The 18,447-nt window shown below is 50.5% G+C and overlaps 1 protein-coding gene across 1 annotated transcript in view; it reads left to right on the forward strand.

The window, feature by feature from the left end:
- The window catches only part of STK32B (serine/threonine kinase 32B), a 299,588-nt gene that overhangs the window by 36,544 nt on the left and 244,597 nt on the right, over positions 1 to 18,447 (forward strand). Inside the window, exon 2 of the mRNA XM_019661148.1 lies at positions 18,114 to 18,169. The gene's annotated coding sequence lies outside the window, so the exon portion shown is untranslated. The remainder of the gene's footprint in view (positions 1 to 18,113; positions 18,170 to 18,447) is intronic.

An 18,447-nucleotide genomic window follows, 5' to 3' on the forward strand; every position in this document is an offset into this window, starting at 1 on the left:
TGGGGATCAAACTGGCAACCTTGGTGTTATGAGCACCGCGCTCTAACCAACAGAACCAACTGGCCTCCCCCTGTGTGTGACTATCTTGTAGTCCAGTCATTCTTCTATTGATTTGGGATTTGGGCTGTTTCTAGTGTGAGGTTGAAACAAATCTGGTATATGTCTTGCACATGTTTTTTCTGTATCTACAGGTATTTTTTTGGATGTATACTTTGAAGAGGAATTGCTAGGTGATACGCAAATGCTCAGCCTCTATTGGAGCTATCAGATGGTTTTCCAAAGTGCTTTTTCTTTTAGTAATTTAAACTCCCTCTAGGAATATATGAGAATTCTAGTTCTGTGTCTTTGCCAACATTTAGTATTCATTACAATTCTCTATAATTTTAGAGTTTTGGTGGGATGTACAGTGACATGCCGTTGTGATTTCAATTTGTGTCTCTCTGAGGGGTGATGAAATTGAGCACCTTTTCATTTGTATCAGGGCTGTTTGATACGTCTTTAATGAAGTATCTGTTCAAGTCTTTTGCCAGTTATTTTTCAAATTGGGTTCTCTCTCTTCTTAATGATTTTTAGGTGTTTGGTGTGTTTGAATAAGAATAATTTATCAGTTATATACATTGCAAAATGTTTCTCACATTCTGACTTTTTCATTCTCCTGATGGTATCTTTTAGTGAACAGAAATTATTACTTTAATATAGCTAACATAATAAGTTTGTCCTTTGTAATGGTTAGATGCAGTTTGTTTTCTATTTTAAAAAAATCTTTGCTTCTAGTAAGTCACAAAGATTATTATTATTATTTTTTGTATGTAACCTTTTGAAGGTTTATATTTTTACCTTTCATTATTGATTTTCATCTGGAGCTGACCTTGGAGTGAGGGGGTCACAATATTTACTTCCAGTCAACCCAGTACTGTTTATTGAAAAGACTATTGCAACAGCTTGCTATCACTGTGTAACAAAAACCACCAAAAACTTAGTCACTTAAAACAGCTACCACTTATTTTGGTCACAGGTCTGCATATCAGCAGTTTGGATTGAGGCTCAGTGATATGTCTGCCACCAGCTCCTGGGCTGGTGGTGGCCCCTTTTCATGTGGTGTGTCAGGATAGCTCGGGCTGGTTCACATGGTGGCTGAGCGCCGAGGCGGAAGAGGAAGCACGTCATGATGTGAAAGCACTTTCCCGTCTCTGCTTACATTACATTTACTGTCATCCCTTTGGCTAGAGCAAGGCCAGTGGTCAACCCCAGACTCTCTGTGGGAGGGGACTGCCCTGTGTCATGGATATAGGGAGGTGTCCGTTCTGCAGCAACCTACCAAAACCATGCTTTCTCAGAGGAACTGGCCGTGTGTGCGTGAGCCTTTTTGGTTTCGGGAGTCTCTTCCATTGTTCTGTCAGCTCCAGCGCTGATGACATGTTGCCTTAATTCCCCTCACTTTGTAACTTCAGATATGGCACTTGAACCTCTCTGACTTTGTTATTCTTCTTTAAGATTGCCGAGAGCCACTGACTCCAGGATATAGGCTCATCTTTCTTGCTCTTAGAATCACAAGTAGAAATAACGAGGAAAAAAACAGGAGAGTGACTAAAACAGTAATTAGGAGAGAACAGTTATGCTTAAGTGTGAAACACTCATTAGTTTTGAAGAATGGAAACCTTAAAAGGCAGTTTATGTGCACACGCTCCCAACGCGAGGCTTCCCTCCATCCTTAGCCCCCAAAGACCACCCGGAAAGAGCACGCTGTCTCTTTCCCTCTTCCTTCCTTCCTAATTGCCGTGCTCTCCCAGCTTCCTTGTCAAATTAATGCGACTGAAGTCATGTTTTTATCCAGAGGCTTGTCCAGCAACAAAACCACGAGCCTCATTATTCCGCCAGCCCCTGACATCTCGGAATCCCTGGATGTGAAAGCCAGAAGCGACCTGCTGGGTGCCTCATTTTCCTAACGAGAGGGCGGGGGTGGGGCGAGGAGAAGACACACTCAGGGCTAGTCCTTCATTCATTTACTCGACAGGTATTTATTAAGTAATTATCGAACAACTACTTTACACTAGGCCCGAGGGAAACCAAGGCAGACAAGTACCCTTGTTACAGACGATGCACTAACAAATGGATACATGAAACTGAGAGAACATGGTGCATGCTAGGAAGCAAGTGTGCAGGGTCCCGTGATAGAACACGACGTGCGTGGACCTCTTTGATGGGGGCTGTCTGAGTGGGGATTTCCCTAGAAGCAGACCCTGAGGCAAGGATCCCTGTGCAAATAGTTTATTTAGGAGGTGATCCCAAGAAACCAGGAAGGGAGGGCAAGTGAGTCCGGAAGGGAAGGCAGCAGGTAAAACGTGCGTTATTGAGCAGGGTACCACCGTGGGCACCCGCAGACGTGGGGAAGCAGTGTAGGATGTCCCTCAGGTTCATCCCCCCTACGTTTAAGGGAGCTGAGGGCATTGATCCGCCCATGCCCACCAGTCACTGGTTGAAGACTGCTCTCAGGGTGCTTTCAATTCTGGGCGTTTCCCACCTGCTGTGCAGGGCAGAACAGAGCCCCATCACCAGAGAAAGCCCTTTAGCGAAGAGATGCAGGTGCTTACAGTGTGTGCATTGAGTCGTAAGGACCGAGGGGAGATGGACGGGACACCCACAGTCGGCAACACGCTTGTATTAGGGAATACAGAGAACCAGGACCAATAGGATGATGGAGGGATGGATGGATAGATAGATAGATAGATAGACAGATGATAGACAGATGATAGATAGATAGATTATAGATGATAGATAGATAGATATAAAGAGATTTATTATAAGGAATTGGCTCAGAAGGCTGAGACATCCCAAAACAGACAGTCAGAAAGCTGGAGACCCAGGAGAGCCAATGGTGTAAGTTTCCGTCTGAGAGCCAGTAGGCTTGAGAGCCAAGGAGAGCCAATGTTTAGTTAGAGTCTGAGGGCCGCTGACTTCCCAGCTTGAGCTGTCAGTTGGAGGAGCTCTCTCTTAACTTGGATGAAGGTCAGCATTTTTGTTCTGTTTGGGCTCTTAACTGATTGGATGCAGCCCACCCACGTTGGGCAATCTGCTTAACTCACTCAACCGATTCACATATTACTCTCATCCAAAAACACCTTCACAGACACACCCAGGATAATATTTGAGCAAACATCGGGGCACCTTGTGTCCCCATCAAGTTGACACATCAAGTTGACCATCACAAAGGTGGTACGACAAAGCTTCTCTGTGGGGGAGGGTTCTAAGCTGAGAATGGCAGGGGGTCACTGAGAGCTGGGGGGAGCCTGGCTGGCTCCAGGGCGTGACACATGGCTGTGACTGACCAGAGTGAAAACCTTCATTGATTCAACAGATATGAATCAGTGCCTACTGCCGTGCCAGGTGCTGGGGAGAGGGGGTGAACAAAACAGACAGATATGATAGTTTTTAGGAGACAGACAGAAGCCAAAAGAATAAAGTATCTGGTAGGTCGCTGGAGCCCCTGTCAGCCTGGGTCACTGAGCGCGTGCAGTAAGCACAGCTACCGACTCCTCAGTGTGGACAAGTAGCACGAGTGAAACATAAACGCTTACGTTAGAAGCCATCAAGATTTGGGGTTTGTTTGTCACACGGCATAACCTGGTCCATACTGATGGTTGAAGCATCTTGCTAAATGACAAAACAGATCATCTCATGGCATCCCTTTAACACACACACACAGACACACACACACACACACACACACACGCATGCACACACACATATATACACATATACGCATGCATGTACATGCACACACACACACGCACGTGCACACATGCACACGCACGCACGGGATCCCCTCTAACACTCAAAACCCTATAGCACCCCCATTGCCTTTGGGATACAGAATAACATCTGTGTCCAAGCCTCAAAGACCCTGCATGGCCCACCCCTGCCACCCCTCCAGTATCCTCTCTCACCACTTGCCCCCATCCCAGCGTTTTGAACTTGCTATTGGACTCTCTCGCACTCTCCCAGCCCTACCCCTCCTGCCCTTCCCTCTGTCATTGTGCTGCACCCTCTGGTCTCACTGGAAAGTTCACTTCCTCAAAGAAGCCACCCCTGCCCCCAGGTAGATTCCTTCCCCTGGCACTTCTCCTTGTCACCCTCGGCACTTCCCCAAACTACGGGTGAAACCCCTGTTGGGTGTCAGGCTTCCTGTTAGGCCTTAGGCTCCCAGAAGGCAGGGATGGCGTTTGTCTGGTTTCTCCTGGTGTCTCAGCGCAGAGCACGGACGATGTCAGAGAAGAAGCTCCCTGTAAATATGCGTGGAATGAATAAAGAAAAGGCCTTTCTGACATATTTCCACTAGAGTGCTTTGTTAAATGCCAGATTTTCTTTTAAAAGGAGTCTTGAGCAGAGACTCACTTTTGTTCAGTACAAAAATTTTCCAAGGACTCCCTCCCATCTTTTAATAAAGAGGGAGAAGTGGGCCGGCCGAGTGGCGCGATGGTTAAGAGCTGGCTTGGGACGCCAGAGGGCCCCGGTTCAGATCCCACATATGAGGGCCAGTGACACTGCCCTCCACAGCTAAGATGCTGAACAACAGCTCGACCTGGAGCTGGGCTGCTGTGAGTCGCCGGCGACAGCGTAGGCTGCAGCCCCTGCTGCAGTGGGTTGCCATGGGCTACCGTGTGTAGCCAGCAGCCAGCGTGAGCGGCCAGCAGCCGCTGTGAGCGGCCCTCCAGAAGCCGGCGACTGATCTTCCTCGCCCGGGAAGAGTGCAGTGATGGTGCCAACTTGGGCCAGTGAAGCAACGTCCTCCACAACTAGACTGAAGAACAAAACGACAGCAACTTGTCTGTTCCCCTTCCCCCAATTCCCCAGCGCTGTTTCCATCCCCCAATTCCCCAATTAAAAAAAAATCTTTAAAAAAAAAAAGAGGGAAAAGTTAGCACCCAGGAAGCCATCTCCTCAAGAACCCCCATCCCTCCTGCTGTGGCTGATAGCCGTTGGGGTGGGGACTGCAGGGCTCTAACCGGGGGCGGCTGGGAACTCATTATTTCATGGCCAGTGGCGCGCTGCGTGTCACAGGTTGGAGCCTGCCATTTGTTTGGGATTACTGGGCAGCCCGGCTCTTCCTGCAGCCCTGACCCCACATTAATGAACCAAGTCAGGGAGAGGGCCATGCGTCAAACTGTGTGAGGCCGCAGGCTGCAAGAAGGCTTCTCTGCACTGGAGAGGGCAGCTGGAGACATTCCTGAGTCTCTGTCATCTGTTTCAAAGATAACAATGAGACTGTGCTTTGATGTGGTTGGAAGCACAGGAATTTGGGGAACTCTCAAGGGCCGTTAATGCTCTGTGCATGTCGCATGACAAGCTGACCTGCGTTGTTGGTTCGCTCTGCCCTGTTGCTTTATCATCCAGAGGGGTGGGCCCATCCCCCTCTCTTCAGGCCTCTGCTGGTCACGTGCTGTTTGCACGCAGTTGACCAGTTGAGCCCAAACCCAGCCCCATTCCCTGGACCACGCTTTGCAAACAGCCCTGCCCTGGAAAGGATCACAGTTAGTGGGGGAGACCATGTGGAGAGCTTGAAAAAATGCTTTCTTACCATATTCCAGGAAAGATTAAAGTTGGCTCAGCAGGCATTTGAAGTATAAGAGGATGGAACAAATGAAAATATGACTGAAGACAGGAGAAAACCAAGGGATGGGGCAGAAATAGTGTCAGTGAGAAGCTTGGTATGTGTACCTTAAAAGTCCCCACACAGGGGCGGCCAGACGGCTCAGTTGGTTAGAGCACGTGTTCTGAGCAACAGGGTTGCCGGTCGACTCCCGCATGGGCCAGTGAGCTGCATGCCCCCCGCAGCTAGATTGAAAATGGTGATTGGACTTGGAGCTGAGCTGCACCCTCCACAATTAAGATTAAAGGACAACAACTTGACTTGGAGCTGATGGCTCCTGGGAAAAACACACTGTTCCCCAATAAAGTTAAAAAAAAAAGTCCCCACACGGTTTGGAGCTTCTTCATAGCCAGCTTGAAAAGTGCACCCAAGGCGGTTCCCCCTTCACAGGTCTGTACGGGGGAACTGGACCTGGTGCTGAGAAGCACAGGACTCCTGGCCCCAGGGACGGCCACTGGACGAGTCGCAGGACAGCTGGCTCTCGCTGAGCTGCTGTGGCTTTGCTGGTCTCGGGGACTTGGCCAAGTCCCTTGGCTGCTCGTTAAACCAAGGTCTAGTATCTCTGCTCTGTCTTTTTAAAGATGGCCCCATGAACTTCCTGTCCTGCCTCACTCCCATGATTATGTTACATTATAGTGTAAAAAGGAGATGCTTTACAAAGTGTGCTTGTGACTGCTGCTGCCGAGTGCCATCCAGCGGAAAGACAGGGACCTTCAATATGGGAAGCCGCATGTTAAACCTCAGTAACAGTGTGTGACAAGTTTCAGCTTGTTCGGTGCAGTCAGTCGGGTGTGAGCTACAGTTGAGAGAAGGTGTGTTTTAAAGTGTGCTGTAAATCATCCTCCATCATGACAGTGCTCTGTGTCACATATCAGTTCTGGTATATGGCAATTTCTGTCATATAAAAACATTACAGAGTGTCCTCATCCACCTTATTCACCGGATCTGGCACCAGGCGACCTCTGGCTCTTCCCCAAAGTCAAAATGACGATGAAAGGTAAACGTTTTGAATCGATTCAGGACATTGAGACAGCCACAAAAACACAGCTAGACACACTCACGACAGAGGACTTCCAGAACTGCTTCAGAAAGTGGCAAGAACGATGGGATAAGTGTGTTCGAAGTGAGGGGATGTATTTTGGGGGGGCATTAATGGCAATGTGCCTTTTACTGTAAGAAATTTTTAAGATTTAAACGTTCACCGTATTGTCTGATCACACCTCGTAGATGGTCCTAACCTAATCTAATCACACGAGTCCTCTAAAAGCAGAGATTTCTCTGACTGGTCGATGCAAGGAAAGTAAGAGCGATTGGTGCATGAGGAGGCTTTGCTACCCTATTAGAAACCTCTAGATGCTTGGAGAACTCCTGGCTCACAGCCAGGAAAGGAACAGGGACCCCCACCCTACCACAGGAGCCTAATTCTGCAGGTCTGCCTCCAGGCCGCCCGGGCTCCCCGCAGGCCTCCCCGCAGGACTGTCTCCTGTTCCCATCTAGGCGAATTGCTCAGGGATCTGACCCCAGCCCTCTGCCCAAAGGCTCTGGCCTTGACTTAGGTTGAGGGTTATTTTTTGACTTAGGGATGTCCAGTTGCTTCAGCACCATATATTGAAAGGCTGTCCTTCCTCCATTGCGTTGTTTTTTCACCTTTGTCAAAAATCAACCGGGCATATAGACTGGGTCTGTTTCTGGGTTCCCATTCTGTACCGTTCATACGTATGTCTGTCTCTCCACCAGTACCATCTTGGTTTCCATCATAGGTATATTGGATAGAGCCAGCTCTCTCACTTTATTCGTCCTTTTCAAGGGTTTTAGAAACTATAACATCTCACCCTTCTTAGGGCAGCCCTTCAGCCCTGTCTCCCTCCCTCCTTTCTTGCCTTGTTTCTTCGCTCCCTCAGTCACTCCCTCTTTCTCTCCCCCTTGATCCCGTTCTCAATAGTGCCATGCAGCAAGCCACCCCAAAACTAGTGGCTTACACCAGCAAGCCCTTAGCACCCTCACTAGCGTGCAGCTTGGCCCTGCTGACCTCAGGCGGTCCCTCTCACTGGTCTGGGGACGGGCTGGTTGTCAGATAGTCTGGGATGGCTTCGCCTGGGACGGTCTGGCTACTGGGGCTGCCCCGTGCCTCATTGTCCAGAAGGGAGCCTGGCCGTGCTCCTGCCCTGAAGGTGGACACCCCAAAGAGGAAGTGGATACACACAAGCACTTCCTCAGGCCTCAGCTTGAATCAGGCCTGCTAACGTACCATCAGCTAAATGAAGTCATATGCTGTGGCTAAACGGAGACTCTGTGGTGGGGAAATATAGCTCACCTCCGAAGGTCACTTCGCAGAGGACATGGGCGCAGGCAAGGGGGGAGGATGCGTGTAGTTGATGCTGTCACAGCCCCAAACTCCATGCCCCCCTCCACCCCCACTGCCCCTGCCTTCCCAGAGCTGCCCTGGACCTGGGTCTCAGACTCTAACACCAGGCCAACCTCACTGTTAAAGATTTGGTCCCACAAGTTGAAAGTCCAAGGTCTTGGTGTGATAAATACCAACATATACAATGAAGACATTTAAAATTTCCAGGACCCTGAATATATGGCAGCTAATGGAGGATGTTTGCTTATGTTTAATGAGAAGATAAAACGTCATCATCTGCACCCAGATACTAGCTTGTTTATTCTCGCCTGGCTAAGTTCCCTTCACTGCTCATGATAAAAGCACTTTGATAGAACCCATATCCAGGGTGCCCCGTCTGAGCATCGAGCATCAGATCAGTGGTGCTGCCATCTGTGCAGAAGGAGAAGTAACAGACATTTTTTTGACTCCGTGCTGTCACCTCTTCCCCATCCTGCTGAGTGGTAGAGGTGTTGAAAAACATCAGTAGACTCTAAACCACAAACTAGGTCCCTGGGCTTGTACTGTCTTCCCATAAAAGGGCCAGGACATCGATGACTTGGTTTTTGGAGAAGTGGGCATGCTCTAGGTATCTGCAGAGCTGTCTTTGAACCACCATGTTGAGAGCTGGCGCGTACCTAACAGGTGATCTAGCCACCTCACTTTCTTCCCACGGGATTTGTCCAACATCGTCCCAGAAGAGAAGCTGGTTTGAGAAGGTGACCAAAGCTTGCCTCTCCCTGAGCAGGTTACACAGCGCCGATTCCACTCTACCACGATGGAGAGCCGAGTGACACAGTTTTGTTTCTACCTCAGGCAGATCCCGGTGTACACACAGGTGTGTACGTACAGGTGCACACGAATGTGGGCTCATTTGTTCGGTCATTCTTTCATCCACGCAGGCATCCTTTATTGACCCTCCCCTCTGGGCCAGGTGCTGTACTGGGTGTACTGGGTTGAATAGTGTCCCCCCAACGTTCATGTCCACCTGGACCCCAGAAAGTGACCTTTGGAAGCAGAGTCTTTGCAGATATAATTAGTTAAGGTGAGGCCGTATGGGATCTGCACCCTAATCTAATGACTGGTATCCTTATAAGAGGAGGAGAGAGATAGAGAGACAGACGGGGGAGAAGGCCATGTGATGACAGGCAGAGATTGGACGGGCACAGCAGCCCCAAGCTAAGGGACAGTAAGGATGACTGACGGCAGCCGCAGCAGCTGAAGAGGCAGGAAGGACCCTCTCCTTGAACATTTGGAGGGAGCCTGGCCCTGTCAACACCTTGATTTCAGAGCTCAGACCTCCAGAACTGGGAGAGAATGTATTTTGGTTGCTTTAAGCCTCCTGGTTAGTGGTTCTTTGTTATGACGGCCACAGGAAATTAATACGCTGGGCATAGAGGAAGCAGATGTGTCTGAGACAGCCCGTGCTCTCGAGGAATTGTCAGCGTCACTCTTTCTCTCAAACATGTGTTTGACACTTTCCTTATCGTGGGTTCCACATTTTTGCCAGCTTCCAAATTACCTTCTGTCCTGAGATTGTCACCACATAATATTTTCGTGTATGAATTGGGCATGTAATTTCCTGAATGCTTATAGGTTCAGTGTTTTTGCCGATAAGAGTGCAGAGTGAGCAAAAAAGCCTTTTGGGCTTTAGGAAACACGTTTATCCACCAGGAAACAAAGCAGTTTTTCATGAGGCTAAAAGAGGTGGTGGCAGCTCAGTTTAGCAAAACACTGGCTGTCTGCTCTGTGCCGGGGATTATGAAAAGTCCACGAGCAACAACTGGTCCAGCTGTGGCCCCGGCCAGCCAGAGCGGACGCTGGCCAGGAGCTACATGGGTGTGTTGAGCTGAATGTTGGCCCTGGATGTAGCCATGGATGACACCTGCACCCTGGGCCAGAGGAACCAAGGATGAGCGACGGGGACTGTGTGCAAAGATGGTCCCCCCAGGGCCATGCATCCTAGGGCAGACCCGTGAACGGGATGTGGGGGTTCCCGGGGCGCAGCTAATAGTCTTCAGCATTTGGAGTGAATGTGTATGGGGTCCTCAGTGCAGCCTCTCTTCCTGGGCGGAGAGCTGTCCATTCCAGGTTTCGGATGGTATTAACGTTTAACTCTGATTCGCTCAGAACTTTATGTTGGGGCCTGGTGGACGGAGAGATACTCATGTGTTTTTATTTTTGTCCAAATAACCAACCAGTTCTCCCCATCCTGCTTACTGAGAAACACTTCTCTTCTCTGCTGGAGTCAGGCCCGGCCTGTTAACCTGCCAACTGTGGTCCTTCCTCCACTCCATCCTGAATCTCTGGTGGACAGTTTTCGTGACTCAGTTTCCCAGTAGAATACGTTTCATTAGGGATTATGTGTTTTTGTTCATCGCAGGCATCTTAGCATGTGCACAACTCTTTCTTGAATGAATGAGTGAACTCTGTGTTGTCTTATATAGTAGAACACGACTTTTCTCCTCAAAACCTGTTTGGCAGAACATTTTACCCTATGTTTGGCTATTGATTCTCATAAGAATGATTTTGTCAATTTTGGGGAACAGCCTCCAGTGTGATTATGTTAAATGTGAGCGTGACTTTGAGGGGAACTAACAAATCTCTTCTTGTGTCCCGAGCCTTTAGAGCCTTGTCCCTTTCATCACCTTAGCCACCCAGTGAGGTAGGCATCCATGTGCCCATTTCACAGGTGACTGTGGTGAGATGCTGACAAGTGGAGGGCTGTTTCCTCCTTGAAGCAGAAAAAAGTGACCCTGTCACTGTTAATGTGCACAGCACTCCCTTGGACTCCTCCCTTTCAGAACTCATTCATTCACTCACTCATTCATTCAGTAGGTATTTATTGAGCACCTACTATATGCCAGGCACTGTTCTAGGTTTCAGGGACACTGCAGTGAACAAAACAGGCGAACACCCCAGACCCCCAGGAGGTGACACTTCAAGGTGGTGGTGCAGACAGGGAGACAGGTTGACAGGAGAGCAACAGCTATTTCTGTTTGTGACAATTACTATGAAGTAAAAATGGTGACAAGGTAGGGAGGATGGAAGGGGAGGTCACCCAGGCAGGTGGTCAGGGAAGACCTCTCCCTTGTCCGGGGAGGAGAGACCTGAGGATGGGGGAGCTGGCATTGGGGCACACCAGGGCGTGCATTCTGGGGGAGTGTCTGGGTGCGTGGGGGACAGCCTGGAGGCCTGGGAGGCTGGTGTGGGTGGAGGGAGGGGAGAGTGCACGGGGGAGGCTGGGAGGGAGGTGAGGACCAGGGCCTTCCAGGTCCTGGTGAGGAGCAAGGGTTTTATTACCTACACAGCCGGCCGCTGCTGAGGAACCTAAGCAGTACTCGGGTTGACGGCTCTTTGGACGGTGGGGGAAGGACAGGAGAAGGGACTCTTCTTAGTCTTGGGTGGAGGACACGCTGAGACCCTGGAGCCAGCAGATGAATTCACAGCAAGGGTGTCTCTTTATGAGAACTGCAGTGATCTCATCTCCTGTCCCAAATTGCCGCTTACGAAAACTCAAGTTCCTGGGAGTTTGAATCAGCCCCGGGGAGGGCAGCTTGGTGACCAAGGGGACATTGCTTTTCAGGCCCTGGGAGGTCTGACGCATCCTAGCCTGACGACGTCTAGTGATCTAGTGGGTTAGCCCTCCTCACCCCACTTACTCATTCCTTCCCGCTTACACCCCGTCCTGCTGTTCCAGGAGCTCACCCACTCGGGCCACTGGGTTCTTGTTTTTCTTGTAGCTTTTCCTGGAAGTCCTGCTTCTTCTCCACGCCCCTCCCCCTGCCCCATTCCTCACATCCATACTCAGGCTGCTGTGCTTTTCAACACTTTCCTGCCGGCCCCGCAGGACAGAGTGGATCCGTCTCCCGTACCTGTCTGTGCCTGATTCTGAGGCGGCCCAGCACCCTGCTTCTGTGTCTGTGGGGCCTGCGTGTGTCCCCTGCCAGGCTGTGCGCCCCTTAGGAGCAGAGCCCGGCCACCTGTGAAGTCACCTGCTCCTGGCAGGGTCAGCACACGGGAGACACAGCTGTGAGAGCCGACCTGAACCTCATCCCCGATTGTCCCTGAGACTGTCCCTGTCCCCTACGTGTGGACAGGCTGGAGCAACACTGTGGCATACTTGCTTTGCCTCTCCCTGTCCTGGGCAGCTGGCTGTGCACCCACTCTGCCTTTTTTTTTCTTTTATTAATTATGACTTTTGTTTTTAGAGCAGTTCAAGGCTCATGGCAAAATTGAGGGGAAAGTAGAGAGTTCCGGTATTCTCCCTGCCCCCCACATGCACGACCTTCCCCACTGTCAGTACCCCCCACCCGAGGGGTACCTTTGTTACAGTTGATGAACCTCCACTGACACATAGTCCCCCTAAGTCCACGGTTTACATGAAGGTTCACGCTTGGTGGTGTCCATCCTGTGGATTTGGACAGGTGTGTGATGACAAGTATCCATTGTGATGGTGTCACACAGAGTAGTTCCACTGCTCTAAACGTCCTCCGTGCCCACTTCATCTTTTCAGATAAACCTTTCTTTAGCAGACTGTAATACAATTGCTGGGAGCCCACGTCCCTAATTACCGTCATGTGGCAATTTTGTCTCCCTGAGATTGCGTCTAAATTTAGATATTTTCTTCCCCCTACTCAGAATCCTCTAGTACTTTCTCATCATGTTTAGAAAATCCTCCTGAAGTCCTAACCCCAGCCCTGTATGACCCACTCCTGATGACCCTCTGACCCCCCCGCCCCCGCACACACACACTCCCTCTGCTTCACAAGCTGCACTCCAGCCATCCTTGCCTGCCTGCCCTTCCTGGAGGCCGTCACGTGTGTTCCAGCCAAGGGGCTTTGCACTTGCTGTCCCTCTGCCTGCGGTTCCCCGCCACCAAGCCCCAGATATCTGAATGGCGCGTTCTCTTGCTTGCTTCAGGGAGCTGCTCAATTGTCCCCTCCTTAGAAAGGCCTTCCCTGACCCCCCCCTCCCCCGCCGTGTGAAACAGCAGCGCCTGTTCCTGACATAGTCACTCTACATCTGTTCACCTGGTGGGGTTGGCAGAATAACGCCCATCCGTGATGTCCACGTCCGAACGCTGGAAGCTGTGTATGTTATGTGATATGGCAAAAGGGACTTTGCAGAAGTGGTTAAATGAAGAACCTTGAGATGGGTAGATGATCCTGGATTGTTCATGTGGGTTCCGTGTCATCATAAGGTCTTTACACGGGGAAGAGGGTGGCGGGCGGATTACAGGAGGAGAGCTGATGGTAGGAACAGAGGTTGGAGTGACATGGGACCATCAGCCAAGGATTGCAGGCACCTCTAGAAGCTGGAAAGGCAGGAAACGGGTTCTCCCCTGGGGCCTCCAGAAGGAGCCCGCCCTGCTGACACCTTGACTTTAGTCCAGTAAGACCTGTGGCAGACGTACGACCTGGGGACTGTCAGATAAGAAGTTTGTGTTACGTAAGCCACTATGTTTGTGATAATTTGTTGCAGCAGCACCAGGAAACTACTACACATTGAGTTATTTGTCTTCATAGAACTTACCGCTTTCTACCATCGAGTTACAGACTGATGGGTTGTTTGCCTCCTTGTACCAGGTCAGCGCCACGTATGGAGGGTCAGTTTGTGTTCTGTTCACTGCTGGCTCCCAGTCCCCATCACAGGGCCTGGCACACAGCACACGCTCATTCATCACTTCAACAAGTGTGTATCCACTCCGGGGATCTTAATTTTCTCACCCGGTAACTATTTGCTGAGTAAGTGGCTGATGGAAGTGTTTCATGGTGATGCCTGGCGCAGCCGGGTCCTCCCTGCTGTCTGTGTGAAGGTCAGTAGTTTCCTGTAGAGNTTTTGTTGGGAAAGAATAGTTAGCATGAGATCCGCCCTCTTATAATCTTAAATGAGCAGTATATTTTTGCTGACTACAGACAAAAATACGTACAGTGTTGTATGGCATATCTCTAGACTTTATTCATGTTGCTGGATTAAACTTACGCCCATCAGTTAGTGACTTGCCATGTCTCCCCCGCCCACCCCCTCCACCCCGCAGTCCCTGACAACCACCATTCCACTCTTTGACTCGATGAATTTGACTGTTTTAGAGACCTCAGATACACGGAATCATGCAGTATTTGTCTTTCTGTGACGGGCTTATGTCACTTAGGGCAATGCCTTCAAGGTCCATCCATGTTGTAGCATGCTATAGAATCTTTTCTCAGGCTTTCATTGTGCCTGTATACCACATTTCTTTGTTCATTTATCTGTCCCTTTAACCAAGTTCACCATCTGTGCCATCGGCTACTCCCCACACCCTCCTGAGGTGTTAGGGGGTGTTGGAGGACTCGTCCATGTTTAGTCGAGGATTCGTTTGTGTTTCAAGGAGCAGCCCATCCTTACACAATATCCTCAGGCACACAATGATTTCCCTCGGGGAATGCCCACTGGGCAGTCAGTCAGCGGGGGTTATGAACCTGCCGGGCAGCCTGGTGTGGCACAGGGAGCAAGACATGCAGCCGAGAGTCAGGCGCACGAGGGTTCTCGTGGCAGCCAGGTGCAGGCTGAGCCTCTGTTTTCTCACCTGTGAATTGGGCTGTGGTGAGAATAAAGGAGATGATACAGTGGAGTACCCAGCACAGAATCCACACCTTCACTCGGTCAGCATTGATTCCCTCACTGCTCGCGCGCTTTCCCTACTAGGCAGTAGCGCGTGCGAAGAGGCCTTAACTACATGTGCTTTTCCGTAGGTGGTGGTAGCAGTAGGCAGGCACGGGTCTGGCATGGAGGGACATTTGTGGGGACATAGGCGGGGCACCGGGACAGCAGGGTGTCATGTCCACTTAAATCCCCAGAACATCTCACCATATGTGACATGTCACTGTTGATGGATGGAACGACAAGGCTTGACAAGGCTCATGATGTTGCATGGCACTCATTCTTCTGGAAAACCGTGGCGTTCTGGGTTGAACAGGAGCCTTGTCATGGAGTTTTCTCTTAAGTCTATGTCTTGTCCTGTTATTGGCAATTTGTGTTAAAGCTGATATAAAATTAGCCAGCTTAGGTTTATTTCTTCATTCTTGGATTCATTCATCTGTTTATTCACTCATCCACCCAAAGATCTATCCATTCACCCACTCACCTATCCTTCCATCCATCCATCCATCCATCCATCCATCCATCCATCCATCCATCCATCCATCCANCCCTGCCTTCTGAGTGGAGTCTCTCAGCTCTCCACTCAGGCGACTCGCCACCTTTGGGGGGCAAGCGGCCAGGGTGTTCAGGGCAGTACCCCCCCAGGGGAGGATGGTTCAGCACCCCCCAATGCAGACAGCTGGGGCTTTGTGAGAGGTTGCCTTTCTGGGAGGCAGGCACCATGTCCCCCATTTTATAGAGCGCATGAGTGAGGCACACAGAGGCCAAGTGACGCGTCCAAGGCCACCCAGACTGTGGCAGGGCTGGGTGTGGACCTAAGCAGTCTGACTCCAGCCTGGGTTCTGCTGGTCTCCGTCGAAGGTTTAGAGATAGCCCCAAGGAGAAGGTGGTGTGGGGGGTGGGGGCAGGCTTCCCCAGAGAGCAGGAGACATGCACGTCCAAGGCCGAGGAGGAGTTTCCCAAGAATAAGGGGAGTTGGAGGAAGGCTTGCCAGCCAGGTGGACCCACAGCACAGCGACACGGCAGCGTGGCGCCTCCTGGGGCCTCAGGGGAGCTGCCATGTGGAGCGCTGATGGGGGAGCAGGTGGCAAATGCCAGCAGCGGCGCCTGCCTCGCGGGACCTGGGGGGCTCATGACAGGCCATGCACAGTTCCTAGCTTGTTGCTGGTTACGTAACAAGTGCAGTCCAAGCCCATCACTCTCCCCCTTGAGTTTGGTGAGTGGGGAAGATGCGAACATGTGGAATTTCTGTTCCCGGCAGGTTATTCCCCAAGGAAACCAATCTAGGTCAAAGCACCAAGGTTTTGCTAAGTTAACCATTAACCCTGTCTTTCTATTCTAAGCACATTACGTGTTATTAGATCGCACACTCGATTCTGACTTTGGCTTGGCAGGGACACAACTTAACATAATTATCTTCTGTTGTATAAAGTTTAATATCCAAGGACCTAATGGTATCCGTTTACTTCCCCACATCCTCGTCCCCAATATGTAGTGAACTAATCAATTCACTTTATCTTTTGTAAATAACATGTCTTTCCTACTTATTGGAAACTGGCTGTAATCCAACCTAATTAAAGAATATTTCCCAAGTGCTCATTATGTACCAGGAGTTGTATTTGGCACCATGAGCATGGAGATTTTCTCTCAGTCATTCCTTTAGTTGAGGAATATTTGTTGAAGACTGAACTGTGTACTAACACTGCTAGGTGTCCGGGATACAGTGGAAGAAAAACACACACGGCCTTTGACCTCAGGGGCTTAGAGTTGGGGTGGGGGGGAGTGATCTTAATGAAATCCACAGCCCCATGTAAAGTTATACAGAATGATGTATTTTGAAGGAAAGTCCCGCAGTGCTGTGAGAGTGTGTGATGGGCAAGCAGGCAGCCTGTAGCATGAGGGCAGCTATCCTGTGTGCTCAAGGAGGAAGGAGAGGCCGTTCACAGGTGTAGGGCAAGGAGAAAGAAAGCTCGTGTGCACGTGTGTGTGTGTGTGTGTGCGTGTGTGTGTGTGTGTGGGTGTGTGCGTGTGTGTGGGTGGAGCTCAGTGGGCGTGGGTCTGGTGGAGGTGAAGCAGGGGGCGTGACAGGCACCCAATGGTGGGTGGAGCTTGCTCTGTCCCCTGAGAGCAATGGAATGGGCACTAGAGGGGTGTGAGCAGAGGGTGAGCCAGACCCCCTGCCTGCAGCATGGAGTCCGTATGTCAGGGCAAGAGAGTCCGGGGATGTTGGGAGAGCACCGTGGTGGTCCAGGCAGGAGATGATGGTGGATCCGAGCCGAGGGTAGCCCCAGGGGCAGACAGATGCGAGAGATGGCGAGGAGGTAAACCTGACCGAAACTGCTGAAGAACTGACTATGGGGTTGGGGGAAGAGTCACGGATGAGTTCCAGGCGTTGAGCTTGTGAGGTCAGGTGAAGGGTGAACCACTCGTCCTGGGTTCTGCTTTGGACCTGTTGAGTTCAGGTGTCTTGGAAGCCTCTGAGATGAGCTGTGAGGTGGCCTGGGAGGGTCCGTACAGCCTGGAGACCAGAGACGCCTCGGCGACCATCGGCAGTTAGGTGGTGATGGAAACTTTGCCGCCAGTGCGAAGGGAAAGGTTGCGTGATGGAGACTTGATGTGCTCCCGTGTTTAACGTTTGGGAGGACGAAGCTGTGTGGGCACAAGGAGCTGAAACAAGGTGGAAAAGTGAGAGGGTGCCGGGCCATGGAAGCCAAGCTGGTGTTTCCAAAAGGAGAGCGTGGGAAGGGAAACAAAAAGGTGTCTGTTGGACTCAGTGGCTACACACTGTTGGCCTGTTATGCTGTAGGGGTATGGGGAGAAGCCAGACTGGTGTGAGGAAATGGAAATAGCAAGAATACGGAACCCCATCAAGAAATACGGCCTGAAGGAGAGACAGGAGACAGGATACAACACCAGGAGGAGGGGGAGGGATTGTTGTCCTCGTCTCCCGGCGCCAGGGGTGAGGCAGACAAGAGCCATGACATGGTCAGGGCAGCTGAGGGTCCAGTCTCCATACAGGAGTCAGGGTCAGCTTCTTGGACCCTCACACAGGTAAGCTGATGTCTGCGTGTGTGAGATTAGAGTGTCAGGAGGACATGATGGGGACCAGAAGTGGGGAAAGGTCATCCGGGTGAAGGGGACAACAGCATGTACAAGAACTTGGCAATCCAAGAGTCCAAGTTTTTCTCTGTCATCCCCTCCCCTGGGCCCAAAGGATGTCTGTTATTCTCTGTACCCATCGGGGAGTGTTAACTGGGGGATGGGAAGATGGAATGTGCCGAGAAGCATCCATTCAGTGGTGGAGTGCTGCCACGGCCAATATAAGGCAATTGAAGCCATAAGCCTTTTGGAATAAATGGTTAGGTATGTAGGTAAGAACTTGCGAGAACCAACACAAAGTTTGGCACGTCTGACTTTTTTCCCCCCCTTTTTCTTTTGCAGTCAACTTTGACCATTTTCAGATTCTCCGGGCCATTGGTAAAGGGAGTTTTGGAAAGGTAAGAATGATCTTTAAAAGTTTCATCCACAAATAATGTAAGTCCCGACCCCTGGGTTTATGTGCTCATATGTGTGTGTGTGTTTGTGTATCTGGTTTTCTGGTGGTTGCTGAGCACTGGGAACGTCCCGTTTCACAGAAAGATCTGGATTTGCCAAATGTGAAATGTGAAAGGAAGTCTGAAGAGTTTCCTTTAGATTCGCCGTAATTTCATTCTGAAAATTAAATTACCACAGCAGCCCTGGTTTAGGTCAATTACAGTGGTAATTATTTCAAGAT

This window comes from Hipposideros armiger, unplaced genomic scaffold, assembly GCF_001890085.2.
Source record: "Hipposideros armiger isolate ML-2016 unplaced genomic scaffold, ASM189008v1 scaffold_337, whole genome shotgun sequence".
NCBI classification, from domain to species: domain Eukaryota; kingdom Metazoa; phylum Chordata; class Mammalia; order Chiroptera; family Hipposideridae; genus Hipposideros; species Hipposideros armiger.